We start from the raw sequence: 27,459 nt of genomic DNA, 5'->3' as shown, positions 1-27,459 counted from the left end.
CTCAACGCCAGGAGTTTAAATCTCAAAATGCACATACTGAAAGCACTCCTCAGTATGGAGAACATCGACATCTGTGCAGTAACTGAAACCTGGTTCAAGGCTCCACAGAGCACCCCAGCACTACTGGGCTACAACTCATACCACACATTTTGGCCATAGAACATGGACTGAAACACAAAAGGAGGGGGTGTATCCATATTCATCAAGGATACTTACACCTCCAGGTTAGTTGCGCAGCATGATACCTCTGAGATCATCCATGTGCAAATAACATCAGGCAAATCTGCAATGCAAATTGTGGCTTGCTACAGATCACCCTCCATGACCCAGGACTACCACTCCGCCTTTCTGGAGACACTGAAAAACATGATGGTCCTACTAAACACCCTGATATTGGGCGATTTCAATTACCCTACCGTTAACTGGGAAAACTACTCAAGTACAAACTCCCAGGTCCAGCGCTTCCTGGAATTTATCAACTCAAATGCCATGGATCAGCTGGTAAAATCCCCTACCAGAGATGAAAACATATTGGACCTGGTCATCAGTGTGACAGGTGTTCTACACTGGAGGTCAACCCGTCACTGGTTAGATCAGACCATAAACTAATCACTCTGGATGTCCACACCACACCACCACCTCCAACCAGGGAAACCACAGTGAAAACCTTTTCTATAGCAAACTTCACCTTAATTAAGACTGACGTGGTAAGTTTCACAGCCCCCACGCTAAAGGGTAACAGTGTCCAAGATGCAGGAACCTTTACAAATGCACTCTATGAGCACCTACAAGGATGCATGGGTCATGCCATTCCTAGCAAAACCAAGACTCACTCCCCTAAGAGAAGGAAACCACTCTGGTGGACCCCTACCATAAACAGACTATACAATAGAAGGAGGAAACTAGTTCAGAAAAAAAGCAAATCCCAAGAAGGAAAGACATCCCTGATCAGTATCAGTAAGAAACTAAGGTCCCTCATAAAATCCTCCAAGGCTAACTTCGAAAGAAAAATAGCCAAGGATTTGAAAGATAACCACAAAGCCTTCTTTAGCTATGTCAAAAATCTAAGTGGCAACTCGCAGATATGCTCTGAGTTAGTGAAAAATAGCACAAAATATACTGAACCCACTGATATTGCCAACATCCTGGCAGATAGATTCAGTGCAAACTTCACCCCCCCCCCTCACCCCCAAAAGGGCCCACGACAATACCAGAAAAGTGTAGTGTCCCAGAAATCACAGATACACAGGTGAAAACAGCCCTTTCAAAAGCCAAAAGCACAGCGTCAATGGGGCCAGATGGTGTCCCAGGCTGTGTCTTGCAAAAACTACAAAACAAACTAACCCCCCACCTAAACACACACTGTTCAACCTCAGCCTCTCCACAGTCTACGTGCCCATAGAATGGTGCACAGCAACAGTTATTCTGCTCCACAAAGAAGGGGCCACAACTGACCCTGGTAACTATTATCCCATAAGCCTGACTAGCCTGGTCTGCAAGGCTATGGAGTACATCATCATGGAACTCATTAACAAAGACATTGGGAACCTCCAAACACTTGACCTGACCCATTTCGGCTTAGTTAAGGGCAGATCATGCCTACTAAACCTGGATGACTTCTTTGAGACAGTCACCAAGGCCATAGATGAGGGGAAGGTTGTTCACACAGCCTACCGTGACCTCGCCAAGGCTTTTGACACCATTTCCCACTCTGGAATTATAGAAAAACTCACCAGCCTGAACATAAACCCCCTACGTCACAATGGGTTGCCAACTGGCTTACAGACAGAACTCACATGGTAAGAATAGCAGGCTCCAGGTCTGACTCTAAACCAGTCACAAGTGGTGTCCCACAAGGCTAGGTCCTGGGACCCCTACTGTTTGGCATATACTTCTCAGAAGTACAGGCAAACACAGGAGGACTATGGCTAACCAAGTTTGCTGATGACTGCAAACTGGGAGACATAATTGACTCTCCAGCTGACATGGACATTCTCCAAAAGGGACTATACCCAACAGGGTAATAACTAATAAAAATAAAAACACAAAATTCGCAAACTGCACCAAACTGTTTAATGAGGAGCTGAAGGCTCCCAAATACTATAAGCACTTTCACCATCAACTGATGGCTTCTTCAGAGTAAAAGGACTACATAATCACAGGTTTTACAAAGTTCCACATACACTTTGATCAATCAAATTTCTTGATTAATTACAATCCCAATATACATACTGATCTAACTCACAAGTACCATAAAACATGCACATAAAACTTAAAACTTACTAAAAGCATGTACTAAAATATTTATTTATTTCCATATACGCTCACATATAATCACTTTAAACATTCTTGTTGCACATATATTGATGTCAAAACCCTGTTTGTAAATAATTGACTTTTCCATAACAACTGAAAGCTGAAAGACTTTAAACAACCATAGCCCTTTGTTTCAAAATAGGCTTAATAGAAATATGATCATTAAGCCCAGGGTGAGTTGTTGCATCTAGAATCACCTGCCATTTAAATTCTAAAGACTCTACTCTAGTGTTGTCATCACTCCCTCTCTCACTTATCAACACCCTGTCAATTACAAAAAATATAAACTTTTTAAAATAAACACAGTTCTTGGAATGTAAATACAGTGCATTGTGGCTATCCTTGTTTTTGATGGCCCTCTAATGTTCTGCTATCCTTTCCCTTAGTTTACGTATGGTTTTCCCTACATAAAATCCTGCACATGTCGTGCAGATTGCAAGGTATACCACTTTTTTGGAGTTGCAACTACATCTACCTGGGCATGAAATTGCCTTGTTGTACCCTCTCACAACCACATAGGGTCCATCATTGATGTATCTACAGTACCTACATGACCAACATTTGTACATTTGTGAATTTGTAAATCTACTTTGTTGTTTTTCAAATAGGTTCTTTAAATTTAAACCTCTTGAAAAAATTACTTTTGGTTTGTTGGTCAAAGTGTATGTGGAACTTTGTATTTAAAACCTGTGATTATGTGCTCCTTTTACTCTGAAGAAGCCATCAGTTGATGGTGAAAGTGCCTAGTATTTGGGAACCTACAGCTCTTCATTAAACAGTCTGATGCAGTTCACGAATTTTGTGTTTTTATTTTTATTCTCCAAAAGGATCTTACTGAGACGGACACCTGGTGTCAAAGGCATGGTCTCAAGCTAAATGCCAAAAAATGCATAGTCATCCCGTTTGGGAAAAACAAAACACCCATGAATTACCACATAGGTGGCAGCCCCCTTACTACAGAAGAGGTAATAAGAGATCTGGGGACCCAGGTAGATAGCAATCTCTCCTTTGACAATCATATTGCCAAAGTAGTTAGGAAATCCTTCTATGTAGCCCATCTATTTACTAAAGGGTTCACATTTAGAAATAAAGAGGTTATAGTGCCTCTCCACTCATCACTTATCAGACCCATCATAGAGTACAATGCCCCATTTGGGATGTACCTTACAAGACACTTCCAACAGCTGGAAAGATCATAAAAGTACCTCACCAAGAGGATTACTGTCCTCAGACATATGTCCTATGCAACCCGACTGGATAAACGCCAGCTGTACTCAGTCGCATATTGCTTACTCAGAGGTGATCTCTGCCTGACTTACAAAGCCATGTCCAACTCAGAATAGATGGACATGCTCCCCCTAAAGAAATCCAAGTCACTGTGAGCCACTCGCTCTAGTGAGCTAAACCTCTCCACAACAATAAATGGAACATGCTGGAGGGATAGATTCCTGCCACAGAGACTCCACATGCTTTGGAACAAAATTCCTAACTACATTAGGCAGAGCCCCTCACTAACACTCTTCAGGAGAAACCTTGACGAGTGGATGGGTAATAGAAAATACACCCCTGGAATCACTTCATTGGCTCTTCTTGACAGAGGCTCAGTTAATTAATCAATGGGGCAGCGAAAGCTGACACACTCTGCCTAGGCTTATAAATGCCCTTGGACAGATAGCCTAGTACCTACCTATGAACCTATGAACCATTTTGCCTGAGGACATGATGATCTGATTAGCTGTTAGACAATGCCTTACTATAGATGAGTTGGGGAAGAAGGGAGACCTATACCTAGCAAGCAGGGTATCCTTGCACAGGAAACGGACACCCAGTGCTGCTCATGGGTCAAAAGGAACCCATGGTGGGTATCCCAGACTGCCTCAACAAAATCTGTCAGTAGCAGTGGAAGCCAGTAGTCTAAGTACATGTCCAGGACCTGGGGTTAAATGTTTTGAATGCAACCAGTGGGGCCAAGTAACATATAAATGTCCACGGAGGCAAGGTGGGGAACAAACGTTGAAGGAGCCAGTAAAGTGGGAATGACAAAATCCCAATAATAGGTTGTCTCTAGACAACAAGGGTACCAAACTACCACCCTGCGGATGTCCTAATTTTGGTAATGCAATACCGTGTGTTCAGGCAGTTAGACACAGTCAGGCTTGGAGACAAACATGTGGGTTTGGTAGCCTGGGAGAGACCCAGACAGACTGCATACTTGCAGCCAGGACTTGTGAGGTGGTTACTTCAGGGAGGGAGCTACCCTGTAGCAGTGAGATTGAAGGTGAGTCACAGCTGCTTGTGGGTACTGATGTTCCCTTGGACAGACTGACTGCAAGGGCAGAGGTGAGTAGTAGTACCCAGGCTGACAGTGAGGCATCGCTGTCAAGAGGATGCCAGACTTCCTGTGGAAGGGGAGCTGGGAAGGGTTACAAAGAGAGAGCTGAGACAAGCTCAACTCTCAGACCTTACATTACAAGGCCTGAGGCAGGTAGCTAGTGAGGCACCTGACTCTCAAGGAAGGGGGAATCTATATACTGGGAAAAATGGTTACTGTATAGAGAGTGGATCTCTGAGGGAGGGCTAGAAGGTGAGAGAATGCAGCAGTTGGTAGTGCCCACAGCTTATTATCTGGCACTTCTAGCCATAGCCCATGATATTCCCTTTGCAGGTCAATTGGGCATAAAACGTACAAAGAGACATATTATGCAAAACTTCTATTGGCCTGGAATTTCCAGAGATGTAACGTGGTACTGCAGGACCTGTGAGCAGTGCCAAAAGGTAGCAAAGGCAGTAGACAAGGTGAAAGCTCTTTTGATGCCTTTGCCCATGTGGCCTCTGAGTACCCCACGTTCCACAGGGAAAAAGTATATGCTAGTGGTAGTAGATTATGCTAGAAGATACCCTGAGGCAGTGACTCTGTCCGCCATTGAGGCAGAAAAGGTGGCAAATGCTTTGTTAGAGATTTTAAGCAGATTAGGTTTCCCAAAAGAAATACTGACTAACAGAGGTGCCAATTTCATGTCAGACCTGCTGGCTTGTCTGTGGAAGTACTGTGCAGTGAAGCACCTAAAGATCATCCCTACTATCCCCGGACTAATGGTCTTGTTGAGAGGTTAAACTCTACACTCAAGTCCATGCAATGGGCATTTGCAGACTAGTTTAAGAGGGAATGGGACAAATATTTGCCCCATCTGTTGTTTGCTTACAGGGAGGTTCCCCAGGAATCCACAGGTTTTTCACATTTTGAGTTGTTGTATGGGCATAGGGTGAGGGGGCCCCTAGACTTAATTCCTGATGAGTGGGAGGGTCAGTGTGAATCTCACCAGGAGTCTGTTGTGGCATATGTCCTAAACCACAAGACAAGGCTCAGGGAACCCATGGGCTTGGCCCAGGAGAACCTAGCAGAAGCCCAACAGCAGAAAAAGGTCTGGTATGACAGGAATGCTCGAGCTAGAGAGTATGCTGTAGGGCAGCAGGTAATGGATCTCATTCCTGTCAGACACAACAAGCTGCAGGCAGCTTGAGAAGGACCCTACAATGTGGTAAGGAAGGTCAGTGAAGTTAACTACATGGTGGAACTGCTAGCCAGGAGGCAGAAGCATGAATTGTACCATGTTAACATGATGAAACCTTACCATGATAGGGAGGCCCTTCTGCTGAGTATTTGCAGTGGATTGCAGATGGAGTCTGAGGGAGATTTGGTGACTGATCTACTCAGTGAGGCTTGGACTGACACCTCAGTGGAAGGGGTAGCAATGCCTCAGCAGCTATCTCTTACCCAGTGTTACAGAAGTTTGGGGACATGTTCACTGGGAAACCAGGGTGCACCCACATGGTGTGGCACCAGGTGGATACAGGACCCCAAAGGCCTATTAGGCAGACCCCTTACAGGGTGCCTGAGAGAGTCAAACAGACTCTGAGGGAGGAGATACAGGAAATGTTGGAACTAGGCATAATTCAGGAGTCCCAACAGTTCCTGGGCCTCCCCAGTGGTGTGGTGCCAAAGAAGGATGACAGCACCAGGTTCTGTGTGGACTACAGGAAATTAAATAGTCACACAGAGTCAGATGCTTACCCTATGCCTAGGACAGATGAAGCCCTAGAGCAGCTGGGTGGGGCTAAGTATCTTACCACCATTGATCTTACCAAGGGTTACTGGCAGGTTCCCCTGACTCCCAGTGCTAGAGAGAGCTCAGCCTTTATGACTCCTTTTGGCTTGCATGTTCACAAAGATGCCCTTTGGGATGTAAAATGACCAAGTGACTTTCCTGAGGCTGATAGATCATATCCTAGCAGGACCAGGAGATTTTTCCCTTGCTTACCTAGATGATATTCCCATCTACAGCCATTAATGGCAAGAACACCTTCAGCATGTCAGGGAGGTGCTGGGCAGAATACAGAGGGCAGAGTTGACCATTAAGCCCAGCAAATGTCAGGTGGGTATGGCAGAGGTCTCCTATCTAGGACATAGAGTGGGGAGTGGTAAGATCAGGCCAGAAGCAGCCAAAGTGGAAGCCATTCAGGCATGGCCTGCAGCTGTTACCAAAAAGCAGGTGAGGGCATTTTTAGGGACAGCAGGGTACTACAGAAAGTTTGTCTCCAGTTATAGTAGCAGCTGCTTCCTTCACAGACCTGACAAGGAAAAACAGGCCAGATAAGGTAGTGTGGACTACAGCATGTGAGCAGGCATTCCAGAAGCTTAAAGAAGCTTTGGGAGGACCCCTTGTTTTAGCCAGGCCAGATTACAGCAAATAATTTGTTGTGCAGGTGGATGCTTCAAACCATGGGGTGGGGGCTGTACTTAGCCAGATTTCTTCAGAGGGAGAAGAGCACCCAGGGGTTTATCTCAGTCATGTTTATCTCAGTCATAGGCTACAACCCAGGGAAGAATGGGTAGGGGTTCTACTCCTAGTCCTGGCCACAAAGGGGGAGCCACCACTGATCCTGGGAACTATCGCCCTATTAGCCTGACGAGACTGGTCTGCAAGGCCATGGAACGTATCATCATGGAACTCATAAATAAAGATATTGGTAACCTCCAAACTCTGGACCCCACCCAGTTCAGGTTTGTGAAAGGCAGGTCATGCCTTCTGAACCTGATCGACTTCTTTGAGGTAGTCACCAAAGATGTAGATGAGGGTAAGGTGGTTCACACAGCCTATCTTGACCTCACCAAGACTTTCAACACCATCCCCCATTCTGGAATTATAGCTAAACTCATTAAACTAGGTATAAATCCCTATGTCACAAGATGGGTTGCCAACTGGCTCACTGGCAGAACCCATGCTGTAAAAGTTGCAGACTCCAAATCTGACTTCAAACCAGTGACAAGTGGAGTACTACAGGGTTCAGTCCTGGGACCTCTCCTGTTTGGTATCTACTTCTCTGAAGTACAGGCTAACACAGATGTCCTCTGGCTAATGAGGTTTGCAGATGACTGCAAACTAGGAGTCATAGTCAAGTCTCCAAATGATGTGGGCATCCTACAGAAGGGCCTCACTGAGACAGATGCCTGGTGTCAGAGGCATGGCCTCAAACTCTGTGCTAAAAAGTGCATTGTCATCCCCTATGTTAAAAACTCTGTACCCGTAAACTACCACATAAATGGCAGACTACTTAACATCAAATGTATGATAAGAGACCTTTGGACCCAGGTGGACAGTAGTCTCTCCTTTGATAATCACATCGCCACAGTAGTCAGGAAATCCTTCTATGTGGCACACCCCATCACAAAAGGGTTCACATCCAGGAAAAAAGAGGTCATTGTTCCCCTCTACTTGGCACTCATTAGACCCATTATAGAGTACAACCCCCCTTTTAGAATGTACCTCACAAGACATCTGCAGCAGCTGGAAAGGCCACAGAAGTACCTCACAAAGAGGATTACTGGCCTCAAACAGATGCCCTACACTGACTTTCTCAAAAAACTCCAGCTTTACTCTGTAGCACATTGCCTACACCGAGGAGATCTCTGCCTAACATATAAAGCTATGTTAAACCCAGAGCTGTTGGACATGCTAAACCTAAAGAAATCCCAATCTCTCTGAGCTGCATGCTCTAGGGACCTAAACCTTGTCACCACAATAAACAGGACATGCTGGAGGGATAGATTCCTGTCACAGAGACTTCCTATGCTCTGGAACAAGCTACCCATCTATGTCAAGCAAAGTTCCTCAGAGAGGGTACTGGAGGATTTGGCTTGACCACTTGGCTGAGATCTGAACCCTATAGCTGTGCTAGTGGGGAGTCTTATTGGGGATCTGGAGAGAAAGGGAGAAACCAGCTCCAGACTGACTGTGATCTCTGTGTGCTCTTAAGGGAAATTGCACTTCACTGTGTGTGTACTTGTCATCCTCCCAATGTGCACATCCCTTAGTGATGTTAGTGGTGAGGATTGAGGCTCCTTGATTACTGGGCAGTGCATGGGTATCACAGCATCTCTCATCATTTCTTAGTGTGATGATATATGTGTATTAGATATTTAATCACCCATATATTAACATTTTTAAAAGTTATCAATTTTTCATGGAGCTATATTGATTACTGCCCAAAAATGGGTATCTAAAGGGACATCCATCCCCAGTGATATGACATATTTAGCTAAGCTTGTTCTGCTTGTCATAAGCCTGTTGTCTCTTCCCTAAGACTTCTGTAACCCCATGTCACTCACTTTGTGCTACATAGCATGTGATGTTGATAATAACAACAGACCAAAAAAAATTACCATTAATGTGCCATTAAAAAAAAACTGCTAGGTGTATGTTCCTCTCTCATTGTATTCATCCCATCACTCCATCTCCTCTTTACATGTGTGTATCTACTAGGTTGATGAATGGTGTCTGCATACTGGTTTGACTGTGCTGATGGACAACACTAACATGTTACCTTAATTCAATAGTTTATCAGTGCTCATGTACTGTGCGTCTGTAGGATTCTGTTTGCGGCATGCTTAGATGATAATGGAAGAAATCTTCATCGAATGTGATGTGCAAACTGTCCTTACTGTGACAAAGCATGTTGTACACACTTCAGGATATATGGCCATACACAAATAGCATATCTGTTGATTCAGAAATAATCATTTCAAAACATGTACCACCCCTTGTCATTTCTACAAGCTGTATCACAATTAAATTGTAATTTGCATTGAGGCCTGCAAAACAGCTAATAGTTGTCTAACTGCATAGAGGTAGGCATTAATGATAAATATTGTGGAAGACACATACTTTACTGTAGTCATTGTTTTTCACATTTATAGTAATTATCACATTTACTTAGGTAATGCCATCCTGACACAATCTGTAAAAAAAACTGCATGAGCTGGATTTGAACTCTGTGTTATCAGGGGCCTGTTTATGAATTCATTGTTCTTACACCTGCTGCCACAGTGAAAGCTAGAAAGCAGCTGCGTTTTTTACACTCAGCACTGTCCAGAGTGCTGACAGCCATGCTTCGCCACTTAGCCTGTTTGCGTGAAGGAAGGCTAAGCAATAAAAATATTACTATTTTCCCATTTAAGCAGAGAACTGATTTTGCTCATTACTTAACTCCCCCCAAATGGGAAAGACAATAGCAACAGCTCTTAATGTCATAAAAGTTATGACACAACATTTCCAATATAAACTACAGTGTTAACAGCATGTCAGCTACTTCTCCGATAGCATATATTCATTAGTATTTCTCAAGTTCAAGTTGTATTCATGAAATGTGACTCTTGTATGCCCAAACACTTTGCCATCATTTTCACAAATCAGTTTCTGAGCAATGCACTATGTAAACAGGTATTTGGCATGTATTTCTACGGTTATTGTCCAGTTATCCTCCATCCCATCAAAAAGCATTGTTAAACACAACAGAAGGGAAGGGACGTGTTCTTCACTGAATACATACTTACTCAAACTCATGTGTGCCCTACAGCAATGCACTTGCAAATGATTGTCTCAGTAATAGGTCTAATGTCAACTCTACTACAGAAATAAAGAGCACAATTGCATTATTACATTTGTTATGGCTTTATACTGACACTAGCCATTGGTCATCACTGACCAAAACACATTGATATTGTCTGAAAAAAATCCACTACTGTGGACATCAGTTCATCAGAATATGAACAAAGTTTGTGTGTGTTTGTGTGTGTGTGTGTGTGTGTGTGTGTGTGTGTGTGTGTGTGTGTGTGTGTGTGTGTGTGTGTGTATGTGTGTGTACCTAGTCCAAAGAGCACGAGCCTATGACCTAATGTCATCACTCAAGTCTCATTAAGAACAAAGTTTTACAGTCGTACATGACTACACAGCAGTTTTATATAGCCCTCCCAACATCTTCTTTCCAACATACACTGATGATGTCAGCTGCTATAAAGTGTTCTCTGGCAATATAAAAGTCAGATTTGTACCATAGCACTATGTGTTAAGTATTGTGTTCTCTAGCTTGTCTAACTAGGTAGGTAGGGGGTCTAATCTTATCGCATTCAACGTGTGTGTGTGTGTGTGTGTGTGTGTGTGTGTGTGTGTGTGTGTGTGTGTGTGTGTGTGTGTGTGTGTGTGTGTGTGTGTGTGTGTGTGTGTGTGTGTGTGTGTGTGTGTGTGTGTGTGTGTGTGTGTGTGTGTGTGTGTGTGTGTGTGTGTGTGTGTGTGTGTTCAGTTAGCTGTCATTCTGGAGGTCATTTTAGAGCAGCATGGGAGATGCTCTTACTAACATCTTCTCACCAGATATTCATGATCTCATCTGCTGTGTCATGCACTCCTGCTCACTTCTTATTTTCAGCATACAATGATGATGTGATCCCCTCTGACAGTTCTACACTCAGATATCTGTGTTGACATGAGTATTAACTACTGTGTTCTCTAGCTTGTGTAGCTAGATCATTTGTGGATCTAATCTCACAGCAGACAACCTAAGTGTGTGTGTGTGTGTGTGTGTGTGTGTGTGTGTGTGTGTGTGTGTGTGTGTGTGTGTGTGTGTGTGTGTGTGTGTGTGTATGTGTGTGTTCATTTAAATATGATTGTGGAGACAATTTTACAGAAAGATGTGATTCCACATCTATGTCACACACTCCTCCCAACATCTTCTTCTCAGCATACAATGATGCTGTCATCCTCTATAAAGTGCACTGTGACAATGTAACATCAGACAGATGTGGCTGTGCCACAGCTGAGTTGTATGGAATCAAATTCATATACAAATACAGGCCCAATGTTCAACTCTGTCCTCATTCAACTGCTGTGTGTGTGGTTTGTGGCAAATTACAGCCAGTATATAATCTTTTGAATCTCTTTTTATTTGAATACCACTCAGGGGAACCTTTAACATAGCCACATGAATCCAGCATCCTCCTTTTCCCTCTGCCAGAGTAACATCCTTTCTGCAGAACGTTGGAGAATGTCATCATCTCAAAGATACATACATGCATCATAAAGCACAGCCCTTCCATAACCCTCTTCAAGCCATTTGCAGACCGCTGGATGTATGATTGCTAATTCTTTCATGGGGTGGTGCACATGTCACATATATACAGAGGCAGTATTAATACAATCAAATACATGCACACATATATACATACCCATACTATCTTACTTTGTTTATATATATTGATTTTTGGATTAAAGGTTAGAATAATAGCCATGATTTTATGTGTTGTTGGCCATTAACCTAGTAATGTTCTATGATCCTATGAAGATTGTACATGTCAATGTTGTTGTCATCCACATGTGCTGTATTGAGGTGTGTATGTACTGTAGCTCTACAACTGTGGATTCCAATCTGAGATTTGATGTAATATATTGATGGCCACAGCTGCCATTTGATTACATGTTCTTTCCATAAGAGCTGTAGTAATATGCCTCCCGAGGATTGTTGACATGGGATGATGCTATGTATATTTTTGCCTTAGTAAGGTATGTGTTCTGTAGTGGAGTATATTAGCATTCTACACATTTCTCATTCAGCCATCACAATGAAACGTGCAGTATGTCACATGTGTGCATGTATATAACTAGCATCATGAAATGTTATGTCAGGTACAGCAATATTACATCATACTATTTAAATGGGCACATACGCCTTTTTGCATCCACATACTGTATTGATATTCTATATACAAACATATAACCAGTTCAGATAGATTCACTTTCAACCTTGGAGAGTTAATTTTATACACAATTGTGTTGCTATTCACAAGGAATATTTAGATGTTCCCCAGCAGTGTTGTGTGACTGTCAGCATTTGTGCCATTAACTGTTCTGCATGAACCACATCCAAATCATTAGTAATGTGGCCATATATGGTATCAGAGCTCTCACACACACACCTTTCCACTGATAAACATATAGGCATATGATGTGCAAGTGATGCAATGACATGAAATAGGTAGAGTTGTACAATTGTGTCATGTGATGAGTACCCAAGGCTATATTTGGAGGTGTTGTCAGAAATCTTTTTTAAGTAAGTACAAAATTGTAAGTCCAAATACACAGATATGCATACAGATGGTTGTGGATATTACCAACAATGTTCATCCGGAGGTAATAGACAACCTGCTAGCTCACAGATTTGAATCAAACTTCATCACCTCCTGTCCCCACTGGTTGTCACCCATAGTATACATGCAAACATTACTCAGCATATTTTCTCAAGAGAGAAGATAGATCATCTGTGCACACTCTAAGGCTAAAAACACAGCACCAATGAGCCCTGACAACATTTCAGGTTGCCTTATCAATAAATTAAAACATGACCTATCAGACAGAGTTGGATTCCTACTTAACCACAGCCTCCAGACAGGCTATTTCCTTGCAGAATAGTGGATAGCAGCAGGCATCTGTCTGAAGAAGGGGTGACCATCACCCAACACAGGGAATTATAGACAAATAAACTTGACTAGCCTCATCTGTAAGCCAATAGAAATAATCATCTTGGACCTTATCAACAAAAACATAATTAATCTCCTGACTGTGTAACCAACCCACTTTTGATTTGTTAAGGCTAGATATGTCTGTTAAATCTGGTTGACTTATTTGAGAAGGTCACAAAGGCCATGGATGAGGGAAATAAGGTGCATCCCACCTAACCTGACCTGGCTAAGGCATTTGACACAATTCCACACTCGGGTATTACAGAGAAACTGTCTCAAATGGCTAGAAACCAGTACATCACCAAGTGGGTAGCCCAATGGATCACCAACAAGACACATGCTGTCAATGTGTTTGAATTCCCCTCTTGCAAATGTCCAGTGACCAGTGCAGTACCACAGGGTTTTCTACTAGGCCCTTTCCTGTTTGGTAGTTAATTCACAGAAGTCAAGACAAACTTAGCCTTTGCCCAACCAACTTCCCGGATGACTGCGAATTGTGGACAATCCTTGAATCCAGCAATTGTATTGACATACTGCAGAAAGTGTTGACACACACAAATAATTGGTATCTCAGCCACAAAGACATACTAAATGTCCAAAAAAGCATAATTATTCCCTTTTGTAAAGCAAATATCCAATCTAGTGACAATATAGACAACACAGCCCAATGAGTAGACACAGTGGCATGTGATTTGGGTACTCAAGTAGATAGTAATTGAAAGTTGAACCACCATGTGTCCACAGTGGTGACAAATCCCTTTACTGTGGCACAAGCCATAAGTATGGGCATGTCATCCAGATCAAAGGACATTATAATTTCATTGTATTCAGCCCTCATCACACCAGTAATTGAGAACAATTCACACTTTTGCATGTAACTCACCACGCATCTGTAAAAGCTGGAACAATAGCCGAGATTTTGCACAAGGAAGATACAGGGTGTAACAGGCAATTCCTGCGTGGAAAGATTTAAACCCATATCACTATATTCCATCCCCCTACAGACTGTCAATGGTTGATTTATGTCTGGCCTATAAGGCAGTCTACAATCTGGCACTGATGGAAATGTTGCACATTGGTAAAGCAAACTGCAAAAAGATCACTTATTCCAAGGGTATTAACCCAGTATCTGATATAATAAGTCATGGTGGAGTGATAGAAAGTCTCTCAGACACTATCCCTTCTCTGGAACAAGCTTCCTATTCACATGAAGCAAAGGTCTTTCCTGACCCTATTCAAGTACAGCCTTCATCAATGGATGGTTAATGGCAATTGTACTCCTGGTGTTGCACCCATGTCCCTAATGGTGGAGGCAGTTGGTCTTAGATACTATAGTATAAGCTCATAGCTGTGAGAACTTTGTTCACATAGTTATTTAAAATTACGAAACATGTTAAATATGACTAAGCTTTTATGTTATCTTGGAACATTAGCCTAGTAGTCTCCTATGAACCTATGAAACTGTGAAGTCCAGTTGTATCCTAGGTACAGCTATAGTGTGACTGTACAGTGTCACAAGTGTAACACTGCATCACATCAGTATTACCACTTAATAGTTTGCATGAACACATATGCATGCATGTCAGGATTTCATGCCACTATACCATTTTCACTGGCAATGTCAGGGGGACAGTGATCATGTGGCACATGCCTTAAGGTTTGACATGTGCTTATAGAGTAGGCTCCATGCATTGCTTGTTAAGTGAGCAGTATCACAGTGACAGCTACCTCGCTCATTGATGCTTGACTTTGCAGTGCTGTAGTTTCTGTGCACATGGGCATAGTCGATGCATTGTCATCAGTCTCACATACTGCTGTACCATTCATTATAACACACCAGTTCTTAATTCACACATCAACTGCAGATGCTTCAGACAATATCCATTGCTGTTACATATGGCAGATGTTTTTTGGGAATCCAATCATAATAGTGTGTTGTTTGTAAGTGTTGTTATCCTCGCGGCCGTACATATGTTAGTCAGGGATGATTCAGTCAATTGCATTACATTTGGCACTGTGAACTTGCAAACTCACATATACTGTCAATGTCAGAGATGAATATTGTTAATATTTTAGAATGGTTTCTGATTGTGCCTGCTTTGGTCAGTAGTAGTAGATGAGTCTGTTGCTGTGTCTCCACGATTATGTTTGAGGTATACTGACATTTCAGTCATGTTCAAGCAAGTAATTTTGCAGAGCTGCATAACATGCACATACCCCCAATTGTATATGCCATCCTTGTTAAATGTCCTCTCCAGTGAGTGTGTCAGTGATTTTATATCACAGTCATTCAACTCCATTGATATGTAATCTTATGTAACAGTCACATTTATGCTATCATGTGCGATGTTATACATATGTAACTCCCACAGAAGGTGTAAACAGCAGGATCTACTGTGCTGTCTACATATGTGCTTAATGTTAGGCTACTGACTTGCCTTGGAAGTGTGCATACATTGACATATCCTACCTTAGGTACATTGACATATTTTGCATGTCCTCTTCCTCGTTCTTTATTTTTGTCATTTGTGTCTGTGCCCATTTTAATCAACATACTTTTCCTGCCTACTGTATTTAAGTTTCATTGCATTTGCCCTTGCTGTTCACCCCACCATCTATTATTTCATTCTAAAGATACTTTTAGCAGTGTACATTGTAATGAGTACATTTTTCTACAATGTGTTAATACTGAAGTTACTGCAGTATTTTCACCCCAATAGTCATTGTGCCTGTCCACATAATCTTGAAGAGAAGGTTTGCCCATAGGCAAACATGTATGCATGATCTTTCTACATTTGTGCTGCTGTGTATAGTTTCCTGGCTGGCAACAGTGTTGCCGGCCACAAAACATTGCTTATATTTGTGTAAGCTCCATGTGCATCATACATATGTGATTAACACTGCTGCTCATCTTTCCAACATATAAACTCCACGTACAAAGTCTACGTGGAATTTATTGAATCCTTAGGTAAATCTTTTCCTGCTGCAATCTCTGTTTCCTGAAGAACCAAAGAGGACAGGACAATAACAATGCAAATCCTTTGACTGGATATAGGAGTTTAGCTTTGTAGAGATCCACACTTCTTTCATAAAACTGTAAGTAAGTGAAAGAAGGCAACCGAAAAGGAAGGCTCTGCCCATCTGTAACTGTGCAAATGACCACCTGATCATTCAGGAAAGGGACATTATTACAGAGTTCAGCCTAGAGCACAGGACAGTGTTAATGGCTGAAAAAGTAAAAAGCTTGCTCACTGCTTTTTCTTTGCTCTAATCTACTATTCTTGCCATTTTAGAACATGGGTGGAGAAGAGTGCAGAAACTGAGGCTGATATTGCATTTTGCATACTGGTGTTTTTTGATGGGGTTTGTCAGCGTAATAAACATTTGGTGAATTTAAAACAAATAAACAGCCCTTTTTACCTCCTTATTGTTGGTAACCAAAAGATATGAGTCCAAATGAATAATTAATAAGAATTCACTCTTAATACTGTATAAAACAATACAAAATAAAAAATCAAATTTAAATCCAACAAATTCATCAAGCACTTTCGTCTCTGTAATCAAAGACTTTATCAAGATAAGGACAATGAATGAAAAAGTTAGTTTAAATAGCATGCCCAGAAATATTAGCCAATCACAGGATGGTCTTCACTAATGCTATTAAGTAATCCGTGAACTATTTAAAGCTTCAACCGTTCACATCAATAATATAGCAGCAATTCATACAATTATTAAAAAAGCCTTTCTATGAAGGAACTCTTTAAAACATATCTGGAAAAATACATAAATAAATCATTTTATAAATACAAATATATAAAAAAATAAATAATTACACTACAGATAAAACACTACAATTACTGTCTTATAATAACCCTTAAAAGGACAACTAAAAAACCTTCAATACTAAAATCATATCAATCCAGTGACTTTAACTTCAAAAAGCAAGTGATTGAAAAAGATTAATTTAGACCAGGCCACTGGGTTGCATTAGTTCAAAGTTGCCATAGGCTTCTGTCTTTCAAGGTATAGTGGCCATGGGCCACCCCTCGGATCAACTTGTAGGGGTTCAATCACAATAAATTTAAAAGAGTGTGCTGGTACTACATTGCAATGTTTTGCTAGGGCATTAGTATCCTTCTTTAATCTGATGCCCCTTAGATGTTCGTAAATACATTTTTTTAACCTTCTCTCTGTTTTTCCAATATAAAAACAGGGACATTTTATACAGAGAGCACAATAAATAATTTTGTCCGTATAACAGGAACATGTTTTAGACTGCAGAGGTGGTGCTGCGGTAGAGTTGTCACCTCACAGCAAGACGTTGTCCTGTTCGATTCTCAGCTAGAGCGTCTTCTGTGGAGACATGCGTGAATGGGCATACCTTCGTTGAAGGTTGTGCGTTAGGGCCGGCAACTCAGCAGGCAAAAATCAACTGCCAATTATTAGCGGACCGGAGTTCCACTGTGGCGACCCCTAACTAGGAAAAGCCAAAAGACACAACAACACAACATAACAGGAAAATGTTTTATTAAGGCTAACCTTCACCCCATTTATATTGAAGGTTGATCCTTCCATTATGTAGTCACAATAATTACAAACGCCACATTTTTTTATATGGCTCTTCATATGCCTATTACTACTACTTTTGAAAATATTTTTAAGACATTTCCCTTTCCTGTAGACAATGATAGGTTTCTCCCCTATACATTGTCTAAGCTCACTACAAGAAGACAAAATCGTCCATTTTTTAAATAAAATATCAATCATTTGTTTACTTGCTAAATTATACATTGTTATAAAAGCTGATCGAAAATTGATTTTTTTCTGGACCATTTGTATTCCGTACCTTAAAAACTGTATTTGAAATAGTACTCTATTTAGTGGGCCATCAATTCCACTTATCATCCTCACCTGTTCCGACACATTGCAATTGTAGGACAAAATAGCCTTAAAGAAGCCTCTTTCCCTTTTATTAACTACTTCCAACATTAACTCATTCACCAAACCCATTGGGTAGTCCCTTTTTAAAAACATTTCCTTTAATAATTCACATTCACTTAAGAATGCATTAAAACAAGAAACCATCCTGGCAGCCCTAATGAACTGTTCCTTCACTACTGCCCTCTTCTGCTTGTAGGGGTGAAAACTATCAAGGTGTAAAGAACTATTGTAATACGTTTCTTTCCGAAAAATCTCTGAGGTAAACTTTTTGGTAGGTATATTTTTTATACATCTAATGTTCAGATAGGAGATCTCCTCAAAACCTATTGTGTAGGTAAATCTTAGAAAGGGTGTTGAATCATTAATGTAAGCTAAAAATTCTAAAATTGTATTTTCAGGTCCATCCCAAAATATGAAGATGTTATCCAAAAATCGCACATACATCCTGCAGTGGGAATAAAATTGTGAGTTAAACAGAAATCTCTTTTCCCCACTGTAGCATAACCATATTAGCATATAGGCCCCCACAGGGGGATCCCATAGCTACCCCCACAGTCTGGATGAAGAATTAATTCTGAAAGAAAATACAGTTATTATTGATCTGAGGGGTGGCCCATGGCCACTACACCTTGAAAGACAGGATGCCCTATGGCAACTTTGAACAAATGCATCCCAGTGGCCTGGTCTAAATGAATCTTTTTCGATCACTTGCTTTTTGAAGTAAAAGGCACTGGATAGATAATATGATTTTAGTATTGAAGGTTTTTTAGTTGTCCTTTTAAGGGTTATTATAGGACAGTTATTGTAGTGTTTTATCTGTAATGTAATTATTTATTTATTTATATATTTGTATTTATAAAATTATTTATTAATGTATTTTTCCAGATATGTTTTAAAGAGTTCCTTCATAGAAAGGCTTTTTTAATAATTTTATGAATTACTGCTATATTATCGATGTGAATGGTTGTTGCTTTAAGTATTTCATGGATTACTTAATAGCATTAGTGAAGACCATCCTGTGATTGGCTAATATTTCTGGGCACACTATTTAAACTAACTCTTTTATTCATTGTCCTTATCTTGATAAAGTCTCTGATTACAGAGACAAAAGCGCTTGATGAATTTGTTGGATTTAAATTTGATTTTTTTATTTTGTATTGTTTTATACAGTATTAAAAGTGAATTCTTATTAATTATTCATTTGGACTCATATCTTTTGGTTGCGGATATTTTTATTTGGTTTACTGGATTTTTCGTTTATCCTTATTGCCGGTGTCAGCTGACTAATGTGATGATATCTGCTTGTTAATGTAATTGTAAAAATAATCTGTCTCACTGTTTGTGCATGTTAGAAACAGTCATGTTTTATACTGCACTCCTCTGCATACTCACCTGCTGCAGTTAGTGTCCACAAGGCTCAGCCTCTCTATACCATCTCTGTGCAGTAAGTAGGTGTTACATGTCCATCTTTGCACCCTGCTCAGCCATTCAGCCATGCACTCTGGGAAACTGAGTTTTCTAACCAATAACAAACAGGACCACACAACTAAATAACCCCACAGTGGGAGATTGATTGCATACTGTAGATCCTACAAAGTTTTCATGTGCATTGAACACACATGTGCCATTATTTATTTCTTGAGATGCCAAGGCTTAGTACATAAAAACCTTATATTTTTTGCTAGCTGTAAGGTATACATTTTTTTCTTTTTATTGACAAATTATATATATACTTGGGAAGATATTGTAGTATGTGAATTGCATAGCTCCATGAAGAAATTGCCTCCTATGAGACTGTAATAAATTAAGAAGAACATTGTGTGTTACTAAGGGACAGCTGTTTTTCTTGACATGGGCCTTCACTTAGATGTAGACATACTTGTGATAGATGAAGCTGGCAGGTGCCAATTTTTTTGTAAATGCCAGTTTAATGTACTTTGCTGATACTGCCATTCAATAACTTACAGGCGGTAGTGAGAATTTAATGAAGGACGCATGCTTTCTGAAGAAAGCATAGTCAACATTTTCTGGGAACACATTTCTCAGAAATCATCAGTTTATTATTTATTTTCCCTGAAACCACAAATGTATTTATCTCATCATTTCAGGGTAAAAATATGTAAATGTGCGTATCAGTCTTGTGTTCAATGAAAGAAATGAAGAGAAAAGAATTATGAGTATGTTAACACGATTTTACCCTGCAGTTATCATATTCAATGTTTTAATACATTATTTTAACTTCCGTACTTCATTAAACTTGCCCTAATTTAAACTGAGAACATAAATACTCCATAATGAAAAATGTCATTTTGAAAATTATAATGATTTCACAAACTACTGACCTTACTTCAAAACTTCTTTCATATATTCACTTCTGTCTGATATACTATTACCAGGATTTAGTTCCACTGGTCATTTAACATAAAACATAAAATAAAATCAATTTGCTAATACCCATTTTCCAAGATAGTTATAGAGTTAGAATTATTCACTTGTGTAGACAAATTATCTTTAGCTACAAATTCCAGTAAATGTATTACTTTATTGAGTGTATGTAATACTACATAACTGATACAATTGTTTTTATATTTTTAATAACAGTAAATTTTATATTGCACATTACTTCACACTGTGACCACATTTTGATCAGATATGACAGTATTCGCAAATTATATCAGGAACAGATAGATATAACACATAAAGCCAATCTCAAACTCATATGCCTGTCATTAAAATATGGATCAAATCTATCAACCATCTAAAATGTTCCTGAGCTGCGTAATTATAATCTACAAGAGATTCTAATATATTACTGTGAGTGTGCACCATATAAGTTTAATTCTAGTTACAGTACAATACAGCTAAAATGTAAGGACATCTCTTTATAAAATGAACTCTACTCTAGGGCAATAACATTTGTCTTGAAATCTTACGTTATCCATTTCTATATTAATTTTGTCAATACCATACCCAAATTTCAGTTTAATGATGCTATTCCTTCCATGCTATTGTCCTATTAACACATTTTAATCAACAACTCCATTTAACCAACTTAAAACATTGAATACTTGCAGGAGCCCTCTACTAACTCCATACAGGCCAGTTTAATTTAAATAACCTATAAAGCACTGTTGTTGATATGGAAATATATAACTTTTATCAGGAATCATTGTAGTCCTAGCTTACTGCATAACATAGTTGTAGGATTTTGACATATTTTCAAAGGCCCAATGTAGCCGTGTATGTTAAATCCAGGTGTCAAATAACCTCACCAGTCCTCATCCTGAACATATCATATGTTGCAAGCAACTCTTATCTGCCTGTCATATATTAGACTTGCACAACTTCAAATAGTTGCTTGCGACCAGGGAAAGAGGGGATAAAGCAAGTTAAATTTAGTCATAACTTCTCAATAACCCCTCTATCATGCCATTAGAAGCCTCAAATAGCATCCCAGCTTTTATATTCTACCGTTCAGCATGTTAGTATGTAATCCTGATTACCTTTTACTCTGTGTTTCTGGCCATCTCAACTGGGGCCATATCACTCACATCTATGTCCCACTTTAACTATACAGGCTACTACCAAACAAACTAGCCTCTTAATTCACATTAAATAAAATATATCACTGTTTGGGAACCCAGTCACTTGCTAAATTATCAGCAATATTTTGTGTATCAAGAAATTATCTTACAATTTTATCCACTAATATTCATGGGAATCTGATTGTTATCTAAGGGAAACCATTTACTTTATAGCTAGTCAATCTACCACTATTATGGCAAAAGCAATTCCCTGTGAATCTGACTTGGAAACCCTGCATCTCCATAACAAATAAAACAAAATGGAGAAAAGTTCTCAGAGTCACCTGGCCTGTAGGCACTGCTGCCAACTCCATGCTAATTTTTCACTCCTCATTCCTCACAACAAGAAATGCATGACTTCTCTAATGTACACTGAGAATTCAGAGTCAGTCTTGAGAACTGTAAGCCAACTGATCATTACAATCCAGCTGAATATTTTCCTTTTTTCTGTAATCTCATCATGATGCATTGTATTTTCAGGCTTTGTTTAACAATCACCCCTGATAAAAGCCCCAAATATCCCCATAAAACATAAGGCCTGGATAAGGGAGAAACTATATTAATTTCAGTGATGTATCTTTTCCTAATGAGTATCAGGAATAGTACATAGAAAACAGCATTCTGTTTCACTAGATGTTATAATAGCCATGCTCGCAAACAACAAATCATCATGCCTATATACAAATAATACATTTGTAGTAAATATACAGGGCATAACATTTCCTGCAGAGCAACATATAATAAATTGTGTATCGTTTTATAGAACATCAAAAATAAACATATAAACTTTGTACTGATTTGTAGAACATAATAGGTTCATAGGTAGGTACTAGGCTATCAGCCCAAGGGCCTATGTAAGCCTAGACAACAAGGTTCCCCAGCTTATGCCACCCAAGAAAGTTATTTTCCTGTGCCACTGTCAAGCAGAGACACAAAAGTGATCCCTGGGGTGTATTTCCTATTTCCCATCCACTCATCAAGATTTTTCTTGAAGAGTGCTAATGAAGAACTTTGCTTGACATAGATGGGTAGCCTGTTCCAGAGTATGGGAAGACTCTAGGACAGGAATCTATCCCTCCAGCATGTCTTGTTTATTGTGGTGACAAGGTTTAGGTCCCTAGATAGTGTAGCTCGGAGGGATTGGGATTTCTTTAGGTGTAGCATGTCCAACAGCTCTGGGTTTGACATAGCTTTATATGTTAGGCAGAGATCACCTCGGAGTAGGCGATATGCTACGGAGTAAAGCTGGAGTTTTTTGAGATGGTCAGTGTAGGTCATTTATATGAGGCCAGTAATCCTCTTTGTGAGGTACTTCTGTGGCCTTTCCAGCTGCTGCAGAGGTCTTGTGAGGTACATTCCAAAAGGGGTGTTGTACTCTATAATGGGTCTAATGAGTGTCGAGTAGAGGGGAACAATGACCTCTTTTTTCCTGGATGAGAACCCTTTTATGATGAGGTGTGCCACGTAGAAGGACTTCCTGACTACTGTGGTGATGTGACTCAAAGGAGAGACTACTGCCCACCTGGGTCCCAAGGTCTCTTATCACACATTTGGTGTTAAGTAAATTGATGCAAATGTGGTAGTTCATGGGTACAGAGTTTTTACCAAAGGGGATGACACTGCACTTTTTGGCATTGAGCTTGAGGCCATGGCTCTGATACCAGGCATCTGTCTTAGCGAGGCCCTTCTGTAGGATGTCCACATCATTTGGGGACTTGACTATGGCTCCTAGTTTCCAGTCATCTGTGAACTTCATTAGCCAGAGGCCTTCTGTGTTAGCCTGTACTTCAGAGAAGTAGATACCAAACAGGAGAGGTCCCAGAACTGAATCCTGTGGTACTCCACTTGTCACTGCTTTAAGGTCAAATTTGGAGTCTGCAACTTTTACAGTGTGCGTTCTGTCAGTGAGCCAGTTGGCAACCCATCTTGTGACATAGGGATTTATACCTAGTTTAGTGAGTTTAGCTATAATTTCAGAATGGGGGATGGTGTCAAAAGCCATGGCGAGGTCAAGATAGGCTATGTGAACCACCTTACCCTCATCTACGGATTTGGTGACTGCCTCAAAGAAGTTGATCAGGTTCAGGAGGCATAATCTGCCTTTCACAAACCTGAACTGGGTGGGATCCAGAGTTTGGAGGTTACCAATGTCTTTGTTTATGAGTTCCATGATGATCCGTTCCATGACCTTGCAGACCAGGCTCGTCAGGCTAATAGGGTGATAGTTCCCAGGATCAGTGTTGGCTCCCCCTTTGTGGAGTGGGATAACTGTTGCTGTGCGCCGTTCTGTGGGCACAAAACCTGATGTGAGGCTATTATTGAACATGGTGCTTAGGTGGGGAGCCAGTTTGTTCTGAAGTTCGTGTAAAAAGCAGCCTGGGATGTTGTCCGGTCCCATGGATGCTGTGTTTTTGGCTTTAGAGAGTGCAGCTTTTACCTGCATAGTTGTGATTACAGGGAATCTGCATTCTTCCTGTATAGATATGGGCTGTTTAGGGGGTGAGGGGAGGGTAAAGTTAGCACTGAACCTATCTGCCAGGATGTTGGCAATATCAGTTGGTTCTGTAATTTTCGTGCCGTTGTGCTGTAACTCAGAGCAGATCTAGGTGTTGCCATCAAGATTCGTGACATAGCTATAGAATGCTTTGTGGTTGTCTTTAGAATTAGTGGTGAATTTGTTTTTGTAGCTAGCTTTGGAGGATCTTATAAAGGATCTCAGCTTCTTACTGAGGCTGACCACAGAGATCCTCCACTCATGGGATTTTACTCTCTTTAGCAACAGTTTCTTCCTTCTGTTGTATAGTTTGTTTATGGCAGGGGACCACCAGATTGGCTTCCTTTTTTTGGAGGATAGCATCTTGGTTCTGTTTGGGATAGCATGATCCATGAACTCGTGTAAGTGCTTATAGAGTGCATTTGTGTAGGATTCAGCAGTCATAACTGTATTGTCCATCTGCATGGGTGTCATGAAGTTCAACACTTCTGTCTTAAGAAGCATGAAGTTAGCTTTGGAGAAGTGTTTTACCATGGTTTCCTTAATGGGGGGTGGGGGCAGGATGTGAATATCAAGGGTGATTAGTTTATGCTCGGATCTGACCAATGAGGAGTTGACTTCAGGTATGGAACACCGGTCACTCATGTTGGTAATGACAATGTCTAGAATATGGTTGCCCCTGGTGGGGGTGTGGATAAGTTGATCCAGGGCACTGGAGTTTATGAATTCCACAAAGCGTTGAGCTAAGGAGTTGGTACATGAGTAGTTTTCCCAGTTACTGGTGGGGTAGTTGAAGTCGCCCATTATTAGGGTGTTTGGTTGAACCCTAATATTTTCCAGTACATCAAGAAAAGGGTAGTGGGAATCCTGGGGCATGGTGGGGGATCTATAACAAGCTACAATTTGGATTGCAGTTTTGCCCAGAGTTAGTTGCACTTGGATAACCTTGGATGCATTATGCTGAGCAACTAGCCTGGAGGTGTGGATATCCTTAATGAATATGGACACACCTCCGCCTTTGGTGTTTTGGTCCTGGTTACATGGCCGAAAAGTGCGGTATCAGTTATAATCTGGTAGTGCAGGGGTGCTCTCTGGAGCCTTGAGCTAGGTCTCAGTCACTGCACAGATATCGATGTTCTCCATTTTAAGGAGTGCCTCGAGTGAGTGCATTTTGAGATTTAGGCTTCTAGCATTGAGTAGCATTACCCTCAGTTTTTGCTTGCCTGTTCCTGTTATGGTGGTGAATTTGTCATTTGAACCTTGCCTAAAACAGGCACTATAGGGGCGGCAAGAGCCTTAGCCAGTATCCAGAATCCCAGGGCAACAGGTGCAGGCCATCTGTGGCAAAGCATTGTGCTCAGTCGACCATGTCATCCCAAGCAGACAGATACTGGATCCCCTTAGAATGATACCAGAAGCTTAGCCAATTGTTGAAGTCAATCATTTTGTCCTTGTACTGCGGTGTCATTCTGGGCAATGGCAGAATGCTACTCAGGGCTAGGGTCATACCTGCCTGGGCTACAAGATTGGAGAGCTCTTCCATGTCTCTTTTCATGTAGTCCAGGGAGGTACATCTCAGGACATTCACACCAACATGGACAATGACAAAGTCATATTTGTACTTGTTGTGGAGTGACCTGAGTGCATGGGTTATGTGGAGGATCCTGGCACCTGACAGGCAGCTGACAGTAACCTTGTCCTTGTTTAGCCTGGTGAGTGGGACATCAGTGTGCCTGACTATAGATTCGCCTATGACTAGTGTGTTGGGTACGTTGTTTTGCCTTATTGGCTATGGTTGAGTGGCACACTGAGTCTGTGGGCTATGTGTCATTTGGGTTCCGTTGGAGGATGGAGGTTGCTTGCATTTATGCTTTGGATGTCTCTGTTGCTTAGACAGATTATTATTGAGAGTATCCGCGAATATTTTTGTGTTACTATGTGTGGATTTTGGTGGTGTAGATTTAGTGAGACTGTGTGATGAGTGTGGTGTGGTGCAAATGTTTACCTTATCCTCTTGACTGTCAAGTTTAGTCTTGGTTGAAGAGAGCTTTACCTCCATTTTGGCTAGATAAGTGCACCTCTCACAGGTTGTAGTGTTGGGTGGTAGGAGGAGAAGGTTGTCTGTGTACATGAGGCAATTTCTACATTGCCTCAAGATGCCCAGATTCATCAGATAGATAGGAGAGAACACTGGGAGCTGACCCTTGGGCATGCCTGAATAAAAAACTATTTTCCTCTAGATAAGTGAGGAAAGTGAGTTGAAGAGCTGTTTTTCTCTAAGCAAGTGAGAAAAGTAAGTACAAAAACTGTTTTCCTCTAGGTAATGAGGAAGATTGAGTGCTATAGTAATGAGTAGCTTATTTAATGCTTACAAGGTTTGAACAAGTGCTGAGCATGAATAAGCAAATTTAAGTGATAAAACTAAGAATCTGTATCTGCGCTAGACATTTAAGCGATAAAACTAAGAATCTGTATCTGCACTAGACATGTTACAGGACAGAAACAAGTGCAAATGCAGGCTTTCAAATCAGAAAGTTGAGAGAGATGGAAAAGATTGCCCAAACGGTCAATGACTACAGTTTCTAGGCCAGAACCACTCCTTATGTGGTAGACAGGTTACTTAGTGCTTACCACTCCCACTGATGAGCTAGAAGGCTTCCCTCCAACACAGAAAGGCTTGGGGGGCTCAGAAGCTTACATACAGTCCTGGATACAGCAAATCTGTATCTGGAATGCTAGTTACAGGAACGGTAGGAAGCAGGCTTACAGTATTTTTTTTTACAGAAAGTAGCTAAAACAGTAGTAAAAACAATTCACATGCAGTGCATATACAATGTAACTAAGCATTTGAGCATATTTAAAGATCATATGGGCCTTCTGTATAATGCAACTGTTAATTATGTTGCATTTCTTTCATTAAAGTGTGAAAAACCTGCCTCAGCCAAGTCCCAGATACTTCTGTGGAATCCTGTCAATAATCTCCAACTGCTTCCTTGGTTTTAAAATTATGTGCAAAGCTGCCAATGCATCAGATCTCAGGAAGAAAAAGATCCATCAACTTCAACTTCCTAGTTTTTATATAGTTTTCCCATCACTGCATTGAGAATTTGAAGCCACCATTTAATTATTTGATCAATAAAATCATGATCCATGAAAATCTTTTTTTCTATTTTTAACCAAAAACTGCCAAAAGATCAACACAAACTGTAGAAAAACAGATAATGAAGCAGGCAACCAACAATACCACAGGTTCGGATAAAAGAGTTTTCCTTTTATCC

The sequence above is a fragment of the Protopterus annectens genome, chromosome 3.part0 (genome assembly GCF_019279795.1).
Source record: "Protopterus annectens isolate FY-2018-M chromosome 3.part0, PAN1.0, whole genome shotgun sequence".
Classification (NCBI taxonomy): domain Eukaryota; kingdom Metazoa; phylum Chordata; order Ceratodontiformes; family Protopteridae; genus Protopterus; species Protopterus annectens.
The sequence above is the reverse complement of the archived record's forward strand: the minus strand, read 5'-3'. Positions refer to the sequence as shown.